General features: G+C 44.4%; 1 long non-coding RNA gene across 4 annotated transcripts in view; it reads right to left on the bottom strand.

The window, feature by feature from the left end:
* Positions 1-361: 361 nt before the first annotated feature.
* The window catches only part of LOC144101971 (uncharacterized), a 33,748-nt gene continuing 27,790 nt past the window's right edge, over positions 362-6,319 (bottom strand). For 3 of the 4 annotated variants that reach the window (XR_013308121.1, XR_013308124.1, XR_013308122.1), the window contains one exon: positions 4,862-5,993. This is a non-coding gene — a long non-coding RNA (uncharacterized LOC144101971). The other variant, XR_013308123.1, reaches the window with a different exon arrangement.

Genomic DNA, 6,319 nt, shown 5'->3' with positions numbered 1-6,319 from the left:
TTTACGTGAATGGACTTTCAGTATGTTCGAAGACTGCAACGCTTTCTTCTTTAGCGCCTTTATGTGAAGCAGGAAATAAGTCTCTTGTCGAAAGTTATGCCTAGGAATTTATGTTCGTTCTTCAAAGGTAACTCGGCTTCAATTAGGTGTAGCGTGGGAGATGTCTATAGGCTTTTACTCGAGTGAAAAAAGTAAGGCCACTGATTTCTGTGGAGAGAACTAGAAACCATTCTTGTCTGCCCATGTTGCCAGTTTATTTATTGTTAGCTGTACATGTCTTTTGCATGTAGATATGTTGAAGGATGTGCATGCTATCTAAAGAACGTCAACATAGAAAGAATACATATGGACCTTGGGATTATTTTCCTAATAGAATTCATTTTTACTACAAAGAGTGTTGCACTTAAAATACATCGTTGAGGTACTCTATACTCCTGAATAAAATTCTTCGAAAGGGTGGAGCCTAGGCGTACATGAAATGAGTGGTTAGACAAGAACTCTTTTAAGCAGTTTAACATCCTACCGCAGATGCCAAGCTCAGCAATTCGTCTTGAAGAATCCCAAACCTCCAAATTGTGTCATATGCCTTTTCGAAATTGAAAGAGACTGTAAGACAGCGTTGTTTGTGCGCAGAAGCATCTCTGGCAGTATTATCTACACGAACTAAGTGATCTGCAGTGAAGCATCTGTTTTTAAAAACACACTGATATCAAGAAGTTCACAAGATTGAAGGACAAAAGTTAGTCTTATATTCAGGACACTTTCAAAAGATTTGGCGAGGCAACTGGTACTGGTAAGGGCTATGGGTCTAACTGCTGGGGGAGGTTGGTGGCTTCCTGTACTTAAGAAACAGTACAATATTAGCTTTTTTTAGGCTGCGGGTATTATCCCTGATACCAAAATTTTGTTAAATACTCTTAGAAGTGCCTCTACAGCAGACTGGGAAAGATGGGCCAGCATTTCATAGTGTACGCATTTGGTCAGGTCCAGGAGCGATTTTCTTGCCAGCAGATAGCACTATATTGATTTCCTGGAGGGTAATCAATCTATTGTATTCTTCATTAGCACCTTCACTTGTTTCTGGCGGTGTTTTGTATTTTAGAAATGACTAGGTGTAATGTGACGAACTGAAAAATGCACCGAAGTGCTGCCCTAATATATCTGCATGTTCCCTTATATTTGTTTGTGTGCCAGGGGGTTGTTAAAAGAGGAATTGTGAATGGTGAGAAGCTGCCATTTAGTAATTTTCTTACTTGTTCCCAGATCCTTTTAATATGGTTTGACACATAGCTCTGCCATGATGCTTTCTCGGCACTACTATGGACGTACCGAGCTTTAGCTCTGGCCTTTTTAAAATTTACAAGCTTCTCGTGTGTGGGGTATCTGCAAAAAATATCCCAAGCTCTATTTCGTGGTTTTCTGTATAATTGCAAACCTGTATCCAACACACCTTTTGATTTTTCTGTACTATTCCAGAAGAGTTTGGAATAGCTAAGTGCATGGCTGCTATAATACAAATTGTGAGCTTTGCATTTATCTCATCGATGCTAATATTTTATAAAGCTATTTTTTCTAAACTGGCTTCTGCTCTAAAAAATTGCCAGTCAGCTAAATGAAGCTCCCAACATCGTGGTTTTGTTGGGATGATTTCCGGTGCATATGTTAGACTGATTTTTATAGGCAGGTGATCGCTGCCATATGGCTTGTTGATTACACCCCATTTAAAATCATTAAAAATGCATGCTGAACTAAAAAATAAATCTAAACAGCTCATTTTCCCTGAAGCTAGAGAGCAGTAAGGGGTTTTACCAGAGTTCAAAAAGCAAATATTACTGCTCAGAATAAAATCCTATATAATTTCAGCTCTAGTCTGCTTTTCACTTCCCCAGAAAGAGGAATGTCCGTTAAAATCTCCAACTACCAGATAAAGCTCTGGTAGATTTGCTAAAAGGTTTTCTAACTCTATGTGGGTAACTTTCAGGTGCGGCTCTAAGTATATACAGAGCACACTAAGAATTTTGTATGTAAGCAGAGTGGCTGCTACAGCCTCTAATTTAGTTGTTTTACTTCATGGGCTGCTATACCATTCTGCATGATGATGGCTAACCCTCCCGATAGCCTGTTTGCATGCTCTCGGCAATGGAGGAATATTTTGTAGTACATTTGTATGGTGGAGATGTAGGTTGGTTTCCTGCAAGCACAAAGCAAAAGGGGCGAATGAAGTTAAGATATCTTTTAAGTCACTTAAATTATTTAAAAGTCCTCTGCAGTTCTAGTGTATTATGAATGCCATCTTGTTTTATGTATGTGGGTTGAGAAGATAGGTTAAGGTTGGCCCCATGATTCGAGGTTTGTCTCTCTTTTTTCGATCCAGGGAGTACCGCCGTACCTGTGACATCGACGGCATGGAGCTACCCTGGCTCGTGTCCATTATCTCCTTAGAGGCATTGGACGATCGTGCAGACTGCACATGGGTCTTTATGCGAGACCTCGCCTCGTGGGCAGAGGTACTGAGGCCCGCTGCCTCAAGAGGCATCGTGTCCTGTTTTGGAGGTAGTCGAGTAGTGTTAGCTACTTCCACCTGGGCCGAGGATGGCCTTGCTGCAGCCTCACTACGTGAAGTCTGGGGAGGCGCCGGAAGCCGGTGTGATGAATTGTCCCGTCGCACCACATCGGCAAAGCTTGTGTGCAGATTCAAAGAAAAATTGTTTGCCGTCCTGACACGTCTTCCCGCCTCTTTGAAGGAAATGGTTTCTTTAGTTTTCAGTCATGATTTCTTTTTCAGTCTTCCACGATGGGCAAGACCTGGAGTAGGCTGGGTGCTTGCCTTCACAGTTTGCGCAGCAGAATGCTGCTTCGCTGATTTCAGAAGTGTGTTCTTTCAAAGCGCATTTTGCACAGGTTTTGTGGCCTCGGCAACTCTGGGGACCGTGACCAAATCTTTGGCAATTGAAACTGCGTCTGGTGTTGAGAATGTACGGTCTCACAGCGATATTTGTGTACCCCACTTGAACGAATTCGGGGAGTGTTCAGCAAGTGAAAGTACAACATGCTTCATTGGGATTTTTTTGTTTTCGTTTATTTTGATTCGTTCAAGTTTGGTGACATTTTGATCGGCTAGGCCTTCAAGCATTTCTTCCTGAGATCACACCACAGACTGTGTCTAGTGACCCGTGGGGTGTGACAGAGACATGAATGTCCCCAAAAGACAGAACGTTTGAAAGTTAAGTTACCTGCACTTTGTCACGTATTTCTAGGAGCAAGTAACCGCTGGCTAATTTGGTGACCTATTAACTGGGGCCCAATGCTTCTTTAAGACCTTTAACAACCATGAAAGGTAATTTTTTCTTGCTGGTTTTTCAGGATCTTGACTGTGGGCCACGTAATATTTTGGAAAAACTTCATGTTGTTCAGGCACAGTGCCAGCCACCTACCATGGAGCTCAACAAGGGGACTTGCCACCGTCAGCTGTACACCGCCACTATTACCCAATACAGTGAAAGCTCATTAATTCACAACTCGTTAATTCAAAATTTTGGATAATTCAAAATAGTCATCGTGGTCCGGTCCGCAGTGCATAGAAGTCTATGCGCGTAACAGCTCGTTAATTCACTCAAAAGTTGGTGCTGCCACCCATAATTCAAACTGCGCGCCGCCAAGCGCCGCTGTTGAAAACCATCGTTGGAAGCTTTCACGGCAGAACGATAGATGGCACAACCATCGGGGCGCCGCTAGGGTGCTGGAACAAGTACTAACCAGTCTTTCCTGCCGCGACTGCTTTGAGGAATGACGTTTTAGTGTTTTAGCCCTCATTTTGCGCACCGCTTGCTGTGAGCTTGTGTCCGCGAGATGTGTTCGTGTGGGAAATACTGCGCCAAGACGGTGAAGGACAAATTGGCGATTTTACACGAGGTGGACGAACGGAAGGCCAGCAAAGTGGATATCGCGAAAAAGCACGGGATTCCACCAAGCACGTTGTTGACCTACGTCCGAAATAGGAAGGCCATCAAGGATGCCTACGAAGCCGAAGATTTCTCCAGCAACAGAAAAAGGCTCCGATTAGCCAAGTATCCGGAAATTGAGACCGCTGTGATCACGTGGGTGAAGGAAATGAGAAGAGCGGACATTCCACTGAGCGGCCCAATTATCATGGCAAAGGCGGCCGATTTCGCCCTGCGCATGAATGTGGAAGATTTTGTCGCCTCCGAAGGATGGTTTCACCGCTTTCGAGACAGACATAATCTTGTCTTCCGGGTGTTGTCCAGAGAAGCCAAAGAAGTGGACACTAGAAGACCGACTACGGTAGCCCTCAGAGAAGAAGCAGAAGATGATAACAAATTGTTTTGCTAAATAAATGTTTTTCGTGCCCTCCGGGCATCAAACGCGTCCATTTTTGATCACTTTCATTAGTTCGAATTTTGGTTAATTTTAACTGGCCTGGCAGCCCCGTGGAATTCGAATTAACGAGCTTTTACTGTACAAAGTAACGCAGGGTAGTTACTCACACAGGGTTAACCCTCGGTGCCTGGAAAGGAAAGTAAGTAAGAGAGGAGAGGACAGGACAGTTGTGAGAAAGAAAATAGGGAAGTGAAAGATAAAGGGGAGGAGAGGAAAAGGCGACTGCCGATTTCCGCCGATCGAGTCAGGACGGAGGTGCCATCTACGGGAAGCTGGGGCCAAAGTGGTGTGTTGCCTACGCCGTGGGGCCTTAAATGTCTAAACACTTGGCATCGGCTCAACCACCAGGATCCCCTTTTCCCCGGACATGGCGATGCTACACACAGCTAGGCATGGGTGCTCGGGTCCGTGGTGATGCACCGTTCACCATCACCCCCCCTGAGGGGATGTCCCTGCAGATGTTCAAGAACCCATGGTATCACAACTCATCAACATCTGCATGACGCAGATGCCCCCACGTGTGGCACTTAAGCTAAGCTAAGCCTATTCAGACACAGTCTCCTCTTTCACAGTCACAATCCTTACGTGAAAGACCACATGACATACATGTAAAGACCCACTAGAACCAAGCTATACGAACGTGCCTGCATGGCGCAGAGGTAGCATGTCTGACTCAAAATCCATGCGCTGCTGGTGTGGTGGCACCATCTATCAGAGCAACTTGTAACAGCTACCTTTCCAACCAATTCGTATTTTTGCAATCAAGCACATTTCATTAAACATTTACTGCGTTTCTGTTGCACGGAATATTCACTGCACTGTAGGCATTGATTTGCAACACGGTTTACACAAAAGCATGAAAATGCCTTTCTACAGTAATTCTTGCACGTCTGAACCTAACTAATACTGAAGAATGTCATGCAATAACATGAGAGATGCTACTACATGCACACACAGTACTTCATCAAACCCCCTTCATATATGAGGCATTAGGTAGAAATTTCAGTTTTATTGGGACCTGTTTGAAGATACAGGGCAAGGACACAGCAGAATAACACACCACAATAACAAATGGATAGTGGTAAATGCACGTTTTTCTTTGTTTGATACTAGTTATGCTTAATAATGACAGTAGTAGTACAAATCAGGATGCATCTCTAGTGTGCATAGGGGACTTCTGCAATGTGAAGTAGCTCAAATGAAACAACGGAGTAATTACTCAGCAGCAATAATCTGAGCACTAATCTGCAAAGAATACCTGCACAGCCTTCCAAGAATAATTGCCGTCCTGGCCTGGGGTTGTAAATCAGAATTATCCCTCAGAATTATGACCAACCGGTTAGGCTGCCTGGCCCCTAATCACAGCTGTCACCTAGCAAGGCTTCTGCATGTAACTTCATTCGGATCGCGGTGTGACACTTCGATGTCAACGGTCCTTAGGCTCTCTTCATTGTTGAAATTGTGTGGTTTGCAAGAAAATAAAGTGACATCTTGACGGCAGGACAGGAAGCTGGTCTAGTTCTTGCCAGCACTCACCATTGAGGCCAAATCCAAGAGACCATTGGAATCGCCTTAAATTAGATCGACGAAAGCACCTATGGAAAAGAAAATAATAAAATTAAGTGACCGGAAAACCACACGGCGGGTTAGGGAACAAATACAAATTGATATCAGGGTTGAATCAAGAGAGAGAAAGGGATATGGGGAGGCCATGTAGTGGGGTGAGGAGACTACTGATGGTTGCTTTGGGTAACAAAGCGGATTCCAAGGGAAGGCAGCAGTAGGACACGGAGTCTGCTGGGCGGATGGGATTGAGAAGCTGGTGGGGATACTAAGACAGCTGCTTGTGCAGCTTGTACAAGACGAGGTGAATTAGGAGATTAGTGGGAGAGGCCTTTGCCCTGCACTAGACGCAGTTGGG

The sequence above is a fragment of the Amblyomma americanum genome, chromosome 8, assembly GCF_052857255.1.
Source record: "Amblyomma americanum isolate KBUSLIRL-KWMA chromosome 8, ASM5285725v1, whole genome shotgun sequence".
Taxonomy (NCBI): domain Eukaryota; kingdom Metazoa; phylum Arthropoda; class Arachnida; order Ixodida; family Ixodidae; genus Amblyomma; species Amblyomma americanum.
Note: the sequence above shows the minus strand (reverse complement) of the source record. Positions and strands in the feature narration are given on the sequence as shown.